The sequence below is a fragment of the Panthera uncia genome, chromosome F1, assembly GCF_023721935.1.
Source record: "Panthera uncia isolate 11264 chromosome F1, Puncia_PCG_1.0, whole genome shotgun sequence".
In the NCBI taxonomy this organism is placed as follows: domain Eukaryota; kingdom Metazoa; phylum Chordata; class Mammalia; order Carnivora; family Felidae; genus Panthera; species Panthera uncia.
In genome coordinates, this window is record NC_064813.1 from 57,644,315 (window position 1) to 57,663,950 (window position 19,636).

Consider the following 19,636-nt stretch of genomic DNA (forward strand, 5'->3'; position numbering starts at 1 on the left):
TTATATATATGATATATATGTATATATATATATACTGTATATATATTATATATATGATATATATGTATATATATATATACTGTGTATATATATATATATATATATAATGTATACACACATACACACACTACATATATACAATTGCTGAGTATTACTCAGCAATCAAAAAAGAATGAAATCTTGCCATTTGCAACTACATGGATGGAACTGGAGGGTATTATGCTAAGTGAAATTAGAGAAAGACAAATATCATATGACTTCACTCATGTAAGGACTTTAAGAGACAAAACAGATGAACATAAGGGAAGGGAAACAAAAATAATATAAAAACAGGGAGGGGAAAAAACATAAGAGACTCATAAATATGGAGAACAAACTGAGGGTTACGGGAATGGTTGTGGGAGGGGGGATGGGCTAAATGGGTAAGGGGCACTGAGGAATCTACTCCTGAAATCACTGTTGCACTATATGCTAACTAATTTGGATGTAAATTTTTAAAAAAATAAAATTTAAAAAATATATCGATCTATTTAACATTCTACTTCCCTCTGCCTGGAACAGCCCTACCCTTTTTCCTGCCTTAATTCTCCCTCCCTTAGCTAACCTCATTCATTTCGGGGGGCTAGTGTAACTATCACTTCCCCCAGAAGTCCGTCAGCTCTCCAGGTCTGGGTTAGGAGACCCTCTTATGAGTCCCCAAAGCACTGTATACTTCCCACATCATAGCTCTTTGAGGCCCCATTCATGGTCCTTCCCATTCCTACTTCCACCTAAATCCTAGGAGATAAGCACATCCATGCAGATAAACCACCCATCTGATAATCCCAACAATGTGATCTTGAAGTTCATGGATCTCCCTAACTCTACTCAGTTACTGCCCTGCATTTGGATAACCCATCCTCACAACGCTCTCGGTTTTGTCATCACCCAAAAATCTTAAACTCCAATATTCTACTCTCTGGCCATATTTGCCTACCTTTTCAGTTTTTGCACTTCCTTATTCCATCCATTTTGCTTGATTTCTGGCCTCACAGAATGTTCCAGTTTCTTGCTTCCCCATTTTTTTTCAACAAGCAATGCTTTTTCTTCCCTGACAATCCCACACCCTCAGACAGGTTATCTGAACTCTTCTGTCTGCTAACCTTGATTACCTTACATCTCTCAGTCTCTTCCCATGTTGCTCAGGAAAATCCCAACCTTGAATCAATGCTCCAGTCTTCCTTCTCCATCCCTATACCCACCCATCAGCTGCACACTGCTGACAAAAACCAGGATGTCCTCAGAGTTGGCTCCATTACATATTCATGGCTTCAAAATTTATTTGAGCCTCGAGCACCATGCATCAAACCCTTGACTTGTTCTTGGTCAGCACCCTTTTACATTCTCCACAGTAATTATTCCAAGTGTTTACCATTCTGTTTGTATCCCTTAAGTTTCTTTCTTCCCGTGGATGATCTTTCCTCATATTTCATCAATGAAACTGAGATTATAAAATGGAATCTCCCTCATCTTTGTGCATGCTTATGTATTAATTTGGATACCTTCCCTCCAACCTCAGAAGATGTGGTATCATTCCTCTCATTAATTGTCAACCTTTCACCTGGGACCTTTCTCCTACCTCCCTGAGCACTGTCTCCTCCATAAGTTACTCCCATGCTCTCTCTCTTCCATGGAGAGCATGAAAGAAACACAGGCATCATCCCAGCCTTCAAATAATGTAAAATCTGCTAGGAGAAACAAGATTAAGGGACACTGGGCCAAATAATAAAGCAGATGGGTAAAATCCTGAACCTAATATAGGTTCTCATGAATCTACCCAATCATAAAATGCCAATACTGGGAGAGATCACAAGGTCATCTGGTACACCTGTCCAAGGCAGGCATCCAACTAAATGGACCAAGAAAGACAGTTGTCTCACCCTCCATTAAAAACCTCCAGGGACTGAAACTCCAACAAGTTTCCACCCCAAATTGGCAGTTATACTGTCTTTAAGAGCATTCAGAAGGGATATATTTTGATGGTGAGCCAACCCTTTCAATTTTCTCCTATTTTATAAAATGCCTCATTCAAAAAGACCACAAGGCAATCAACTAAAATTACTTTCTGGAAATGAATAATGTGAAACTCTGGGAAAGTACAGTCAGCCTCAGAACTATCAGAGTTACAATAGATCAATTTCTTTTTGGAGGATTTAATGGCCTTTGGAAGATAACCTAAAAGAGTGGGGTGACCTTTGCCTGGTAGCTGAGGGTAATCTGAGCATTTCTGGACACACACACACGTACACACACACACACACATACACACACACACACACACACATTGCCCCAAACAGAATCTCTGATGTCCCTCCGTCCCTCAGCTTTTTCATTTCTCCCTAGGAAGCTCAGTCTGAAGCCTTGAAATTTGCCTGGCCTGCTCAGTGGAAGTCATCCAAACCTATCCAGTGACTGACAGAAGCTTTGCAACAAGGGCATAACCCTGGACAGTGAGCCAAACCCAATGCAGGAATCACTAAGCTGATGCTTTCCATTGGCTATGGAGCAACTCCCTTTTCCTGTAACCTACAGCATCACAAATATCCACAGACAGACCCTGGAGCTGCAGAGTAAAGACCACTGCACAGAGGCAGCCAGAATCCCCCAAAGAAGATTCCTTCCAATGAATGTGAGACCTTCTGTAATAGTCATTAGCAGAATAGAGCCATGTTCTACTGTTCCTACTTATAAATATTTTCCTATAATATAGCCAAACTTTATGTCCAAGATATATATCTTCCAGATTTTCCACTCCAAGATATACTTCCCCCAGATATTTCTTCTTGGAAGAATTTAGTCACTGAAATATATGAAGGCTTCAAGCTATTAGAAAACAGTGCAGTAGTTTATTATAAAGAACAGGGAACCAAATTAAGGACAGGACTGAGAACCTAGACCTGTCTCTACCACTAATGGTATGATGATGAGCAAGCCCAAGTCATCTGTAACCATGACCACAAAATAGAGAAAAATTAGAGAACTAGGGACACAGCCTAGTTCTATATTATATGTGTGTGTGTGTGTGTTATATGGCATTATTAATGTTGCATATTTATAAAATAGACTTTATTTTTAATAAAAAATCTTAATGACAATGTATTCATTTCAAGTCATCAGCTCCTCCCATCAATTTGAGAGACATCATGGCACGGAAGAAAACGGTACTATATGGGGAGTCATTTCACCTCATTTCAGAGAGAAATCCAAGGCCCAGGAAAGCTAAGTGACTTATCCAAGATCTCATAGCTTTCAAATGGCTGGGTCCAAATTCCAACTCAGGTCTTCTGATTCAAATAAGGTTCATTCTCTATAAAAGTAAAATGCTACGGACTCTTCATAGCTTATCAGTCAGACTTTCTAGCTATTGTCCCTCTTAGAATATTCTTCCAAATGACAATATCACATGCATCTCATTAGCAAACTCTACCTCAAATTGAAAGCTTCCCTGAAGACCGCCAAGCTCTACCTTCTCTATTGCGTCCACTGTCTCCAGCCTCAGTGCTGAATTTACGTAATTCTGCAAAATCATTTGCATATATGATAGCTGTTCAAGGAGAATAAGACAGGGGGACTTGCTGGTATAACAGGCGTAGTTTGGTGATTTTGCTGGTAGCTCAGCAGACTATTAGAAATGTGTACTTTGCATTAGGTATGACTGTTTTAGCGTACTCTTCAAGAAAAATGGCCACGTTTCTAGACCATAATGGTTAGATAAAGAGTTCTCCATGGAAAGATCTTCAAACAAAATACTTTTGTACAGATATAAGTCACCAACTTACCAAAGCTTACATGAAGTTCTTTGGAATGTAAGGACCTATTAAAAGAATGAGTTAAGGATGCCTGGGTGGCTCAGTCAGTTAAGGGTCCAAGTTCAGCTCAGGTCAGGACCTCTCAGTTCATGGGTTCAAGCCCCATGTCAGGCTCTGTGCTGACAGCTCAGAACCTGGACCCTGCTTCAGATTCTGTGTCTCCCTCTCTCTCTGCCCCTCTCCCATTCATGCTCTCTCTTTCTCGCTCTCTCTCTCTCTCAAAAATAAACTCTGAAAAAAAGATTTTTTAATGGGTTAGAGCAGTGTTGTCCAGTACAAACATAACGCAAGTAATTTTAAATCTTCTGGTAGCCACAATTTTTAAAAGTAAAAGGAAATAGGCATATCTGACTGGCTCAGTCGGTAGAGCCTGAGACTCTTGATTTTGGGGTCGTGAATTCAAGCCCCATGTTGGAGGTAGAGTTTACTTTAAAAAGAGTAAAAGGAAATAGGTGAAATTGATTTTAGTAATATATGTTACTTAACTCAATGTAGCCAAAATATTGTCATTTCGTTTTTTTAATGTTTGTGTATTTATTTGTTTTTGAAAGAGAGAGAGAGAGAACATGCAGTATGTGAGCAGGGAAGGGTCAGAGTCAGAGGGAGGCAGAGGGTCCCAAGCAGGGATTCAACGTGCGGCTCAAACTCACAAATCATGAGATCATGACTAAGCTGAAATCAAGAGTCGGCTGCTTAACCAACTGAGCCATGCGAGTGCTCCAAAAATATTGTCATTTCAACATATAATCGACATAAAAACTATTAACAAGGTGGTTTACATTCTTTTTATATTCATACTAAGCCTTAGAAATCTAGACTAGCCATTTTAAAGTGATCAACAGCCACACATTGCCAATGGCCACTATATTGAACAGAGCAAGGTTAAAGACATCTACTCATTCAGGCGGATACTCATGGTGTGTGTTTACGGGGGAAATGTACGGTAGAGGATATTAAACAGTAAGAGCTCATGTTTAGGGGAAAAAAGAACCTATACATATCAGATCTGTTTGTATAGGCTCAGAGGAGTACGAAGAAAGATGTTAAAGAGTGTATACAACAGACTTTTAACACTGGTGATTTCATAAGAATAGGATTTAAGGAGGCTGTGTCATAGATCAGCTGTTACTAGCTATTTCATACACACCTTTGTATTGTTTCACATACTACAATGATCCTATATTAATTTTGCAATTTTTCTTTAACCTACTAAATAAATGGGCAAATGCTGGGGGGAGAATTTAAGAAGAGGAGAGTTTTAGTTGATAGAACAACCAGGTAGGACACAAGCTTTCAAGAAAAAGGAAAATTGAAGAAAATGTATATTTTACTCAACCCACATAATGACAAAACAAATCTGTTTGGAGGTTATGTAGAAAAATAGTAAGTTGTCATTTTAACCTTAGAATCAAAGAATATTAAGGAAGCAGTAGTCACTGCCTCCCCCTGCCCCATCAAAGGAACTCTTTTACCTCACCTTGAAAGGTAGACACTTGGTGTCTTACCAGATACAGCCGATGCTAAAAGGTCACTCCTTAGCCAGGAATCCCATTCCATCCCAACTGCCTATCCTCCTGACCAAGGTTCCACTCCACATTCAAATGAAAGTTCCACAACTTAAAGAGTCAATAACAGGGCAGAAGTACTAAGACACAGCCCTAGTCAGCCCAAGTCTTCTGGATACACTGAGGGATGGGAGGCACACCATAGGGTAGGGTATCAATATAGTTCTGAAGGTAGATGAGGATCACCAAGCCCAAGCCCATCCCAACAGAGAAGGGCCAGGAACAGGTGAGAGAAAGGAGTTCAAGGACATCCCGGGCTAGATCCCCAAGATCACCCTCACCACCACTCCTTGACAATTCTGCTGCCTTTCTTTATAATTCACCAAATTATGGCATAATCTTTGTACAGTGGAAAGTGACATGGAAAACTGTGTCAACAATCCTGAAAATGCTGACAAAAAATCTACCCTACACACACAAAGGATCATTCAGATGATTCCCAGAAACTAACTGGAAACAAGAGCCGTCTAAATAACTGGTTCTTGACGCCACCTGTTTAGGAAACAAGATAGCATCTTAAGAAAAAGACAGCATGTGAACCTTAAACTGCTCTAGAAAAATAAAATCTTAATTTTTACAAAAAGATAGCAGGACAGTGCTTTTTTCACCCTGCTGGAATTCTATTCCATAGTCCTTTCTAGAGGATGATTCTCCATGTCCTCCTGTAATCAACCAAAGAGACTTCCACTTACAAATCAATTCATCCAGGGGCCATATCAAATGATGAGCTAATGTCTTTCACTTTGGCTGACTCTCCTACTAACTCCCACCCTGGTGAACGTGAGACTCAATTTCAGAGTTCAGAAGGAAATAAATCAGTAGACACTGGTGGTTTAAAAAAAAATGTCAGCTGTATGGAACCAAGGTCTAAGGAACAGAAGCAAGGAGAGAGAAATCCAACAAAGGACATATGGGTGAAGAATGACAGGTGGAAATGGGTAGAGAGACAGGTAACAGATCTGTAGTTTGTTGTTTGCAATTAGTCATAGTTCTGTGGCTATAAGTCTCTCCTCCAGAAAAAAGAGAGAGAAATTGTATAGATAAAAACATTATTAGATATATAGTAGATTGTTAGAACAACCACTAGGTGGGAAAGAGCAGTGTCATTGTCATTGGGGGTCTCATGACCCACGTCTTCCAGCATCCCCTTCTGGCAGTGTCATAGAGACAATTTCAATCTTCCATGATGTCAAAACCTGATGATAATGTGATTTATTCCAAATAATTCCTGATCCCCTGAGCAGCCCACTATGAATACATTAATCTGTCCAAGGTCTTGAACATTTCTGTAATCTCAGTCTCACTTTAGAGAATAAAAGTTCCCATAAAATAGACTCTCTAAAGGCTTTGCTTGTATTTATCCTTCAACTGCCTATCTCAGGCTTTGAGGGTTTCGTCTAAATTCTGTTATTGTGAGACTTGTTATCAAGTCCATGTTTGTGCTTTCTTTATTCCCTTTACAATCTTCTTAACTTCTAAGGTACCAGCCTCAATCTGTATGTTGAGGACAAGCAGAAAACCAGCCAGACTCAACTGTTCTTTTGCCTTAAAGGTTGTCACAGTGGATGATCTTCTTTCAGAAAAGAGTTCAAGGGCCTTAACCTCAATTAAGTTTCCATTTCACGTCAAGGCATGATGTCCATTTGGAACTTCCAAGAAAGAATCAAAATACAAGAGTGGTTACAAGAAACATAGCATCTATTCAACAAATTGCTCAGTAGACTAAGAGCATAAATCACCTGTCTCTGGCTCTTTATCTTCTTACCTCTGTAGGGAAGGAAAAACAATTTTTTTCTCTACCCTTTTATGTTCTTTTGGCTGGTCTATTAATTAAATTGGCATAAGACAGATTAACAGGAGAAAAACAAACTTAATTACACATGTACAGGAGCCCCATAAAAAATATGAGACCTCAGGACAAGGCAGTCAGTTCAGGTTGAAATGCCATCCTGTGCTAAGGAACAGGATAGGGGCCCGGGTCTTCAAAGGGGACAAGAGTAATTCACAGGACAGTAAGAAGATCAGATGCTTAGCAATGAGCTGTTTGCCCTGCCATACAGAGAGGTCTTTCAGATAAAAATGTCATCTTCGGTAATAGTTCTCTTTCTGGGCCAGGTCTTCTATACAATTTTTTTTTAGGTAGTTAAGGGAAAGTTAAAAGTTTCTCTTGCGTCTGCTGGATCTTGATCGCCTTCAGCTCAAAACAATCTGCATGCCAAAGTGGCACATTTTGGAGTCATGTTTTGCCCCCCCCCACTTCCTACCCATCCTCTGGTTTAGATGAGGTGTCACCTCCCCCAGAAAGCCTTCATCCCTGCTCCCAGGTTTAGTTTGTATGCTGTCCTGGACACCCCTAGCACCTTCTCACTTGCTTTTTCATCCCACGTTATATTATAATTACCTTCCGTTTACCTGTAGCATGTCCCCCAACCCTTGGCAGTCTTGTTCTCAGACACATGCCTGGGACCTAGCACGGCACCCCCGACAGACGGGGCAATAAATACATGAAGAAGGCACGGATAGGCCACTTCAGCATAAATGACAAACTTCTTACCTGCTGCGATGAAACTAGAAAACGTGCATCTTTAGTGGTTCTAGATCAGGGGCATCCCCCGTGGTTCTCTAAGTCACACAGGGTAGCCACATCTCCCATGAAACCTGCATTACGACTTCCACTCCTCTTACAGCACTTTAACACATCCCAGAAATTGATCCAACTTTATAATTCATCAACACAAATGAATAAACACTCGGTTGCAGCTTTCATGGGGAGGAAGGGAAGAAGGTCTATATGCTCACAGCACAGCAAAACTTTCTTCAAAATCCCCTGGATAGGGGCACCTGGCTGGCTCAGTCAGAAGAGCGTGTGACTCTTGACTTTGGGGTCGTGAGTTCAAGCCCCACATTGGGTGTAGAGATTACTCCAATAAATTTTTAAAAACTTCAAAAAACTAAAATAAAATCCCCTGGATACGTTTTTTATTCTTTCCCATGAAATCCTCCTAGCACAGCCACTCTGGCTTCTTCTCTCCTCGCAGGCCACCTCTGCAGCCTTGGCAGACCCCTGGACAAGACCCTTTCCTCACCCAGCCCTTCTTCAGCATCCCTTCATCTCCATTTTTAGGTGGAAAAGATTCACTATAATTTGCATCCGCCCCATCACCACCCAGCCCAACACATAAGCACTTCACCTTGGCATCCACCCTCATTAGAAAGCTGAACTACACATAAAACTAAGCATGTTTTCCCTGAATCCTATTTCTGGATTGCAAGTTTATATGGGGTAGAGTGCATGCCCACTTAACTGGCCCAGGCCAATTCCATACCCAAACTACCTTCTCAGCCTCAACTCCTGAGAGATTCACTAAAAGGCCTTTCATTTTATTCTGAGGGTTCTGTGACAATCAGCTGTCCACTCAGAAATGGGAAGGGACAGGGATTTGAGCAGAAACTGTTTTTATTTTTTTATTATTTTTTTAATGCTTATTTTATTTTTGCGAGAGAGAGCGCAAGCGGGGGAGGGGCAGAGAAAGAGGGGGACATAGGATCTGAAGTGGTCTCCAGGCTGACAGCAGACAGCCCAACACGGGACTCAAATTCACAAACTGTGAGATCATACCCTGAGCTGAAGTTGGACATTCAACTGACTAAGCCACCCGGGTGCCCCAGAAACTGTTTTTAAATCCGTTCCAAGCATCTTGAAATACCTCCTACCAGATGGACATAAAATACTACAAATAATAACTGTCTCAGTAAAGTTCAACCAGAGGAGTAGAACCCATAGAAGCTACATGTATTAAAAGATTTATTACAAGGAATTACCTATGCAATTGTGGGGGCTGGATGAGCCTGCCTGAAGTCCCAAAGGCAGGTAGGGAGTCAGAAAGAAAAGATCTCCTGTGGGCTGAAACTCACAGGCACAGGCTGAAGCTGCCATCCAGGCGATGCGTTCCTGCTTTCCCCTGGGGAAGTCTCAGCCCTGCTTTTAAGGCCTTCTATATGATTCAGTCAGGCCCACCCAAGTGATCCAGCATAATCTTCGTTACTTCAAGTCATCAGATTAGGGGCATTAACTATATCTGCAAAATACCTTCGCAGAAAGACCTAGGGGTGCCTGAGTGACTCAGTCGGTTAGCTGTAGACTCTTGATCTCGGCTCAGGTCAGGATCTCACAGTTTGTGAGTTCGAGCCCCATGTCCAGTTCTGCACTGGCAGCAAATAGCCTGCTTGGGATTCCCTCTCCCTCTGCCCTTCCCCCACTTGTGCAAGTGTGCGTTCTCTCTCTCTCTCTCTCTTTCTCAACAATAAAGAAACTTAAAGAGAGAGAGAGAGAGAGAGACCTCAATCAATTTTCATTTGTTTGTTAAGTAATGTCTACACCCAACCTGGGACTCAAACTCACAACTCCAAGATCAAGAGTCGCCAGGCACCCCTAGAAAGATCTAGATCAGCATTTCTATAACTGGGGATTAGAGCCTAGGCAAGTCAATACATCAAAGAAGCCACCACACCCTAACAAAAATGAGAAGAAGGAGCACTCTGGGAGTATTCCATGTAAACACTCCACAAACGTAACTTCCTTGCCCAGGCACAACCATGTGATATTACGGTCTCCGTTTTGTGCAAACTGTTCAAGTGATTATGCGTTAAAATGCCATTGTAAGGCAGTGTCTCGTACTTCGATTCGTTTTACAGTTATTAGCCAAGTGCTTTATATTAGTACAGAGAGGAACACAAATGACAGAGAGGAAATCCCTCCTCCAGCATCTAGTGGGGTGGACCCAAGGAAGGGCTCTCAGCAGGTGCCTCAATATCCCTCCACTGTCAGTGCACCTCCTTCTAAAAGTGCTCTTACAGGGAGTTCAGAGGCAGAGAATTAGTGCAGAGACTTCCACCGCCATTTCTCAGGAGCTGCAAGATTGACATTTGGGGCCTGAGAACCCTTTGTTGGAGGTTGTCCTGTGTAGGGTAGGATGTTTAGCACTATCCTTGGCCTGTACCCACTAGATGCCAGTAGTGCCCCCCACCCCTCCAGTTGTGACGACCAAAAATGTCTCCAAATGTTGCCAAATGTCTCTGGAGATGGGGGCGGGGGGGGGTGGGGAGCGGGTGGGGAGCGCAGCAAAATCCAGTTGAGAATCACTGGTGTGGACCAAAAGTTCACACAGATGACTCCTGTCAAGAAAGGGGTCAATTCGAAATAGAGGGCAGTAGTCTCTCTCCAGGAGAGCAGTCACCCTTTGGGAACCTAATGCTCTCTTTCTTACCCTCAGTCACCCCTCCTCTTTGCCTAGATAATATCCACTTATCCCTCAGATTCACTGAGCCCCTCAAGTGTGGGAAGCCCCTCCACGTGTCCTCTCTCTGAGGCATTCACTGCTTGGTTTCCTGACCTGTGCCCCCACTAGACGTATTCCTCCCCAGTACGTGCTGTGTCTTACTCAGGACTTCAGATCTTCTATGCCTATAACAGTGCCTAAGACTCATGCTCAACTCATGCTCTCTTTTTACCTAATGCCAACTTCTATATTTTATTGTTTACCCCGTGCCAGGCACAGGGTAATTCTTTCTTAATTGTTAAGAAAAAGTGAAAGGGGTCATTGTAAATGAGAAATGAATGAGTGAATATTGACTGGGAAATGTAACATGAGCTACACATCATCCATCATAGTCACAACCATACTAATTATCTCAATACTGAGAACATTCCTAAATACACTGTAAGGCCTAACAATTCTCAAAGAATGTGTACCATCCTGTGATACTGTGACTGATAATAAATATACAGTTTGGTGTTTGTCTATGGCTCCTTGCTCACAGTTCCCAAAACACTTGGAATTTCCTGAGCAGGAGCAGTGGGACCATATTTTTGTTATAATATTCGGCCGTTTGTCCTCAGGTCTTGAAATCCCTTCAGAGCCGTAAAATTAAATGGGTATCTTGTTATTCCCAACAAATCCCTTTCCACCATGACCGTGGTGACTTTTGGAACTAAGGATGGGGGTGGTTGCCAGGGGAGCCGATCTGAGAAGGTTAGGACTTTTATTCTCCCCTGCTGATTTCTGGGGAGGGGCAGGGGGTGGGAGGTTGACTCAATCATCAATGGCCAACAATTTGGTTGTGGAATGAAGCCTCCATAAAACCCCCCAAGAAAGGACAAGGTTCAAAGAGCTTCCAGATTGGTGAACCAGAACGCTTCCATGTGCCGTTGTGCTGGGCCCCAGACTCCACAAGGACAGAGACCATCCAATGTATCTCTTCACCTGGCTGTTCATTCGTATCCTTATGTCCTTGTTAATAAACTGATAATCTAGTGAGTACACAGGTCTCCCGAGTCCCATGAGCCACTTTAGCAAAATCATAGAACCCAAGAGAGGATCAGATGCATAGGTGACAACGTGGACCTGAGACTGGCATCTGGAGTGGACGACTGAGCCTTTAACCTGGGGGGTGTGACACTATCTCCGGGTAGATAATTCCAGAAGTGAGTTGAATTGTAGGACATCCAGCTGATATCTGAGAATTGCTTGGTGGTGTGGGGGAAAAACCCATACCTTGTAACTGTCCCCAGAATTGGACCTATGACATACATTTTACATTAAAACTTCAGTGAACATGATGTAATGATATAAGGGGCCATTTCATGTATTTCCATCGTGAAGGGTCATTATTAGGAATATCAATCACATTTCATTGATGGGGGAAGAGTCCATCAATATTCAGTCCTCGTTGATAGAATACCAGGTAAACAGCCTCTTCTGAGGCAAACACATGGCTTCAATACAAACTTAGTCACTTTTGACCCCTTGAACCCGAGGGTTCAAGCAACAGGGTCGCTGAATTTTCCCTCCCCCAAGAGTCAGTTCCTAAGGGCCCAAAGAGACATTTTTATTTGGTACTTAGCCTGGGTTTTACACAAGGGACTAAAATGTTTTATTTGAGCCAGATCCATCAAAACTAATGAGGCCTCTGCACTTTATGGTTCTTCTTCTCCATCATAGGCTATTATCGGCGACCTATGAGTTCTCCCCTTCTGAGAGCTGCCTGGGGGCTCGGCCACATAACTCGGGCATAACTGCCTCCCGGTCCTGCAAGCAGGCCCTGCATTTCTGTGCAGATGGCCACGCTGAGAATCAATTCATCAGATGGCTCCAAAGAGCTCAATACAATTAAGGATATGCAAACTGGAAAAACCCCAAGCCCAGACAATTTACCCGGCGCTCTCTGTTCTGGCCTTCCAAAAGTAATTGGCTCAGCCCTGTTCCTCCAGTGGTAGGAGGAGTGACCTAGAAGGAGAGGGACAGGCATGTTCGTGTTCAGTACTCAGTGGCCATTTTGAAATTGCAGAAGGAGAGCAGATGGAGAAGTAACCTCAAATGAATATTCATAAAAAGAAAATCAATTATCCACCTTATGTGCCACCTGCCCTATCAACCCAACTTAGCACACAGCTGTGAGAGGCAGAGGGGCATAGACGCAAATCACAGGCTTCACCTCGAAGGCATTCACAGAGTCCAAGGGTCCAATGCCAAACCTGGAATTTTGGCACACCTGACCTGAAAAGATGGAATATTTCGTGTTTGTGACCTTTACGATAGGAACCAAAGCCACAGAAAGACGGCAAAGCGTTCCAAGTCAGACTAGCTCAGGCTCAAATCCCAGCCTCGACCCTTCTTAACTCCTGCCCCTTTGCTCTGATTATACTGGACGGATTCCCCAGACTCAGCCTCTGTCCTCACCTGCACAACAGGAACAGACACCAACCTGGGTCCAGGGAGGGGAGACAGGGCGGAGGGACTGAGAGAGGTAACAAATGGGAAGCATCCAGCCATGGCAAGAAGGAACAACTCTTAGTTCCGGCCGCCCCAAGGGCACCATGACTTAGGGGAGAGACTAGATTTACAAGCATCAAAACCATTAAAATTGACTGTCTAGTGAGAGATGAAGACATGCGATTCCTAGAAGTTCATGACTCCACCATAGGACTTTTTAGGGACCTAAGGCATATCGAAGGTTTTGATACTAATATAAAATGTTTCTTGACTATCTTCAGTTGTTATTTTAAGTAATAAAGCTTCCTTACATGGATCCTTCATTCCTGCAACCAGAGCCATTACAAGGACAAGGCCACCAGGGTTTACCCAGCACTTAAAAATGTAAAAGAGGGGCGCCTGGGTGGCTCAGTCGGTTGAGCGTCCGACTTCGGCTCAGGTCATGATCTCGCGGTCCGCGAGTTCGAGCCCCGCGTCGGGCTCTGGGCTGATGGCTCAGAGCTCAGAGCCTGGAGCCTGCTTCCGATTCTGCGTCTCCCTCTCTCTCTGCCCCTCCCCCGTTCGTGCTCTGTCTCTCTCTGTCTCAAAAATAAATAAATGTAAAAAAAAAAATTAAAAATGTAAAAGACCTCAAGATTATGAACTGTGCTTTCAAAAGCATTTTACAAAATAGCAGAAATGAATGGAGCCAGAGAGCCAAAGTCAAGGGCAGGCACCCCCAGTTGCCCAAGGGCCCCTTCCTGGGCTCAGGGTCTACAGCCCCTCATTCACACCCTTGCCTCCTCCCCCATCTCCCAGTGAAGCACAAAGAATGGTCTCCATCCCCCCCAAGTGGGTGTTTCCTGGCAATACCCTATTCCTAACCCTGTCATGAAGCCATCGCAAAGCAGACTTGGGCTTCCTACAACGAAAACTCCAGCTTTCAATATAATTCCCTTAATGTGGAAAGTGGGGGCTGGGGAGAGTGGCAGTTAAAAGTCAGTGGCGGTGGGCGGTGGGGTTGGGGGGGGTCCTATGAAGACAATTTCTATTCTTGAGTGCTTATGATTTGCCTCCAGGCCGTATTTTTTTTTTCTTTTGCTCGTCTTTTGTTTTCCCAGTTTGTTGATCTGAGTGTGTGTTTGCAAAAGCAGGCGGTGGAAGGAAGAGAAAGGATTTGTATGATTGATCACCACACCAGATAAACGCCCCAACCTGGTAACTCAATGGTGCCAAGAGAGAACTGAATTACTCTGATTCAGGGCTATAGAGCAACCTCCCTTTGCCAAACCATAATGGGGAGCAAGTCGTTGGAGGCACCTGGGCCCCTTCCTGCCTCTCAAACAGCTGGCTACCCTTCCTTCCCTCCAGGTGGGAACAGGTCACCCACAACCCAGAGCCCCCTGTCACCTGGAATTCTGCTGTGACCCCAGCATGTCTCACCTCCCTCACAGGAAGTGAGACAAAAGCCTGAATCAATGTGGCATGCGGGCTTCGCCCTCTCCCAGCCGATCCACGACGGTCACACCCCCACCGAGGGCTGTGACCGCCCCTCAGCTCCCCCCAGACAGAGGTGGACAGCTCACCGCCTCTTCCATGCAGAAGTGGGGAAGCTTTGCCCTGCCTCCATCAGCACCTCTGCCCTGGAACTCATGGAACCCCATGCTTGAGGCTGGGAACAGAATGCCGTGCTCCCCTCCCACCGAAGTCATGCGGGCGTGTTCTGGCATGCAGGGTGGGGGCCGCCTGGAAGGAAAGAGAGGAAAAGAGGAGGAAAAGAAAAGGGCTGGTTCCTAAAATGCTGCTGTTGCGGATCAAGCCCCAGGAAGCGTCTTCTTTCCGTCCTCCTCCAGAGCCTGACCTCTGAGGGCTTTGAGATGGCCCCACAAGGAAAACCCTAACTCCCTCCCTGCACTTGGCTCTCTAAAGCCCTCTCTCTCTCACTTCATCTTGCCGCCCTGAGGCCACACAGCATGGTCTTTGGGACTCACCCGTGACCTACACGTTCCCCCTCACCCCTGCTCCTCTCTCCAGGCCCCTTGGTACTCAGGCCCCTTCTTTTCTCCTGGCTGTTGCTCACAGGTCCATATGCTTGTTAGGTCTGCTCAGCCGGTCTCTCAACCTGCCTCGCTCCCAGTCCCGTCCACCAGAAACACCTGCCTGGCCCAGCTGGTTCTGCAGAGGCCTTGGTGAACACTCTATCCAGAGCACGAGAAGGAACCCAAGAGGCCGCTGAGCCGGCATGGGTCACCATCACCCCCTGTGCCTCTTCCTTGACATTTCCCCACCGTTATGATTCCCCAGAAGCCCCGACGAAGGTCACTGGGGGTGACTGAGACCAACAGGAAAAAGCAGGCCAACTCCTCGTGTGTCCCTTTCCGGGGCTGCATGGGCCCGGGGGCAGCCAGCAGGGCATCTCAGTGACTGGCGGGCTCAGCCCAGTGTTTACCAGCAGAGCCTGGCCCAGCCGGAGCGTCCACGAGAAACTGGACAATTCTATAAGGAGAAGACGGATGTGCCTCCTGTGCGTAGTATGGAGGTCAGTGAGCCGCTGCGTCCAGCCTTAAATCTATGAGGTGCAACATCTTGGCAGACGTGGAGATGTCCTTTATTTTCTTTTCGATAGCAACTCTGGACACGCTGCAGCCTGGGTCGCCATATATATTCAGGCCCTGACAGCCCTGTGGGGTGCCTTTCCCCACCCAACGGGGGCATTCTCCGTTGCAGGCTCGCACCTGAAGCTGGGACAGAGCCGCCATTCAGGCCCCAGCAGGAAGGCCGTCCAACCACGGCTGCGCAAAGGGCCCACCCGACGGCCCCAAAGGTTCAGGAAGAAGTAAGGATCCTGCCATCACCTCCACGCCGCCCACTGGGGATGGTGCACAATCGTCAGGTGCTTAAAGGTTAAGGGTCAGCTTCACACGCCAGCACCGGCTTTGTGAAAGCCGGGACTGGGAGAGAGACCTCATCATCTCTTCCCCGACGGGCACTCCTGGAGAAGAGATAGGGGATGAAACGCTAAACCCCGGGCCCCACGCACAAAACTAAGCCAGTGGTTCTCTCCATACCGTGGAGATTGTCCACACCGTGACTCAGCACAGCATCCACTACACGGAAGGTATTTGAACACGCTCCTCCCCACCCCTGTACCCTTGAACTGTGCTCTTTCTTTCTCCTCTTTCCCTGCCCTCCCCACCTGCACCCATAGCTAGTGCTTTCCTCCCAGGGGATGTTCTTCCCCAACCCTCGCCAGCTGTGGAAACCTCCTTTTTCTTTTGCACACGCCATAGCCTCGGCCTGGGGTGCCCTCCCCTCCCTCCCTGCCCTTTGGGCCCAGAGCAAATTCCCACTTGCAAGCTGAGCTGTGGGGCCTTCTCAGCCCCCCAGTCCCGGGCTCGCTGACCACTCCCCGGCCCCCACCTTGTAAGTCCCTCTCCTGAAAGTGCTCTTTTGTGCCATCATGTGTTTACCTGCACCCTCCCCGGGGGTATTTTACGTGTGTTCATCTTTGTCCCTGTGCCCCGGCCGGCACCGATAAGCATCGCAACGGAATCGAACACACTGACCAAGAAGACCATGGTGACGCTGCTTCTCAGGGCAGGGAGGGAAGTCAGGAAGGAGGCTCCTCACCCCTGACTGCGTTCGGCACCTCTCTCACTTGAGCTAACCCTCTGGGACAGGCCACATAAAGGAAACCTTTTTAAACTGTGCTGCAAGGCCAGGCTTGCTGGCAAAGCCCCTATGCGACACAGGGGTGTCCACAACATGCCAGGAGGGAGGCAAAAGAGCAGGGGCCCCCGCACGGCCCGAGCCTGACTGAGCAGCAGTGACCTCCTCGGTTCTCCGGCCACCAGCCTGAGGAGGGTGACCCCGTCGCCGGCTCCACAAGCCCTAGACCAGCTGCTGCCCCCACACCCCCTTAAGCAAAGGCACCTCCCACATGGGGCATCGGAGGGTGGTGACCACAGACCAGTGGGGCACGATGCCTCCTCTGACATTTTTACCCTACTGGCTTCCGTGGGCAAACTGTTCTTTAACAGAACTTGGGGGCACGTTCCACAGCCCACAGAGTTTCAGCAGATGCGACAGGGGGCAACTTGCTGAAAGAATTACTTAAGGGGCGCCTCGGCGGCCCAGTCGGTTGAGGGTCCGACTCCGGCTCAGGTCACGATCTCACAGTTGGTGGGCTCGAGCCCCGCATCAGGCTCACTGCTGTCAGCGAGAAGCCCACTTCGGATCCTCTGCCCCTCCCCCCTTGTGCTCTCCCAAAAATAAGTAAATATTTTTTAAAACTATTTAAAAAAAAAAAAAAACAGAATTACTTGAAGTGGGAAGGCCATTATAAAGGCAATGGGCCTCCCTGTCCTCCAGGCCCGAGGGGAGATGCCTTTTGTGCACAATAACCCCTATGTTTGTGGGGCCTGGCCACTCTCAGACCTTTCTCTCCGCGGAGATGAACTCCTCCAAGGTGGGAGATCTTGACCGTCTCCATGGGGAATAAAAACAAGCCAAAGGGACGCCTGGGCGGCCCAGTTGGTTAAGCGTCCGACTCTTGATTTCGGCTCAAGTCATGATCTCACGATGGGTCGTGAGATCAAGCCCCCCGTCAGGCTCTGAGCTGAGTCTAGAGTCTGCTTGGGATTCTCTCTCTCTGCCCCTCCCTGACTCATGAGCTTGTGCGCGCACGCTCGCTCACTCGCTCTGTCTGTCTCTGTCTCCCTCTCTCTCTCTCTCTAAATAAAGAAATAAACATTAAAAAAAACTTAAAAGGAAAAACATGCCAAACCTGGACTTGACTGAACCCCCAACTAAGTCCTTCACTGTTTCTACCGCTTCCTGCCTCCTTGGTTAAAAAGGAGAGAGGCGTTATGAAAAGTGACAAGGTGAAAAAAGAAGGCCTTCCAGAGTGACAGGGCCCAAATTCCAAAACTTGGCTTCACCACCCGCTAGCTGTGTAACCTGGAGAAAGCACCTTGGCCTTGCTGGACCTCGGTGTCTTCGTCTGTAAAGTGGAAATGAAAATGTGCAGCTCAGAAGGCTCATGCATGACTAAATAGATAATGTCTATAAAGCATCTCACAGGTTTCCTGCGATGGAGGAAGCTCAGGGAATGCTACTCCCTTCATTTTAATCCAGGTTTCCGAAGTGTAGGTGTTATACGTGTAAAATGGGTTCCATACTCAAGTGTGTGCAGTGCTTGGTTAAACGAATTCAAACCTTTTTCCTCCCTGCAGGACTTCTCAGAGCCTTTAAACTGCCAACATGAGCTGTGAATTGCCAAGAGGCACTGTAGTCTTCAGGCTTCAGGCTGTCACCCCAAAACCCTCTTCATGGAACATCACTTGAGGGCAGTGCTCTTTGGCCTATTAGTTTGGAAATGATGCTTTAAATTAAAGAAAATATAGGGGCGCCTGGGTGGCTCAGTCTGTTAAGCATCCGACTCTTGGTTTCGGCTTGGGTCATGATCTCACAGTTTCGTGAGTTCGAGCCCCACATCGGGCTCCAAGCTGACAGTGTTAACAGTGTGGAGTCTGCTTGGGATTCTCTGTCTCCCTCTCTGCCCCTCCCCTACTTGTGCTATCTCTTTCTCAAAATAAATAAGTAAGCTTAAAAATTTTTTTGAATTAAAAAAAAAAAAGAAAACACAGCAATTAAATGTCACACCACACAGATGACCCCTCTTCTGGAGTCTGTGAATGGCCACCGTTTCCCTTCAGGGAAGCCATCACCAAAGAAGAGAATCCAAACTCAGCTTTCTTCCTCCAAACTGCTGCATTAAATGACTGTTTACCCCAACCCTCGCTTTTTCCTAAACATGACCCACTGCCTCAGCCTTCACTGCTCACATGGGTGCTGATGTTCCCCAGCACTCACTTCTCAGGAAGGAACTGGGGCCGAAAGTTAAAGGAGAGGGGTGAATGGGTAGGCATTTTGGGGGATTTTTGTCTGATTTTATTCCTTATATACCAATTGACTCTTTTTTTTTTCCAATTTACTCTGAATAGGGATTTTTGAACCAATTTGTAGCTGCAGAGAAATTTTTAGCTGTCTTACCAACTTTGCACACCCTTGTAAAGGAAACGGGCTAAGGACTCCCATGCCCAGTTGGCAGAGTTAGAAACAGCCAGCCAGAGCAGTTAAGCCAGAGAGCAAACCACCATGGGAAAAGGGGACGGCCCCCCCAAGTCCGTGGGTGAGTCCCAAAACCGTATTCTGCGATCACCATCACTTGCACGCATCAGCTATGCATCCTGGCATGTTGTAAAACAAGGCAGCACTACTCAAAAGCGGATTTCATTTTGCAGAGAAAGGGAATTAATATTCACACTCCGTCTTTCCAAACTATCTATCTGGTAGGAAGAGCCACTCTAGACACTCGGGTCCAATAAAGCTCTGCCTGGAGACCTAGGTAATAGCTTTACACTTTAGTTTGTGGATTAGATTCAAGGACAGTTTATCCCGTCATGCAGAT

The 19,636-nt window shown here is 45.9% G+C and overlaps 1 long non-coding RNA gene across 2 annotated transcripts in view; it reads right to left on the reverse strand.

Moving 5' to 3' along the window:
* Window positions 1-5,445, reverse strand: part of LOC125925548 (uncharacterized) — a 248,362-nt gene extending 242,917 nt beyond the window's left edge. For both annotated transcript variants that reach the window (XR_007458865.1, XR_007458864.1), the window contains exon 1: window positions 5,326-5,445. This is a non-coding gene — a long non-coding RNA (uncharacterized LOC125925548). The remainder of the gene's footprint in view (window positions 1-5,325) is intronic.
* Window positions 5,446-19,636: the final 14,191 nt, after the last annotated feature.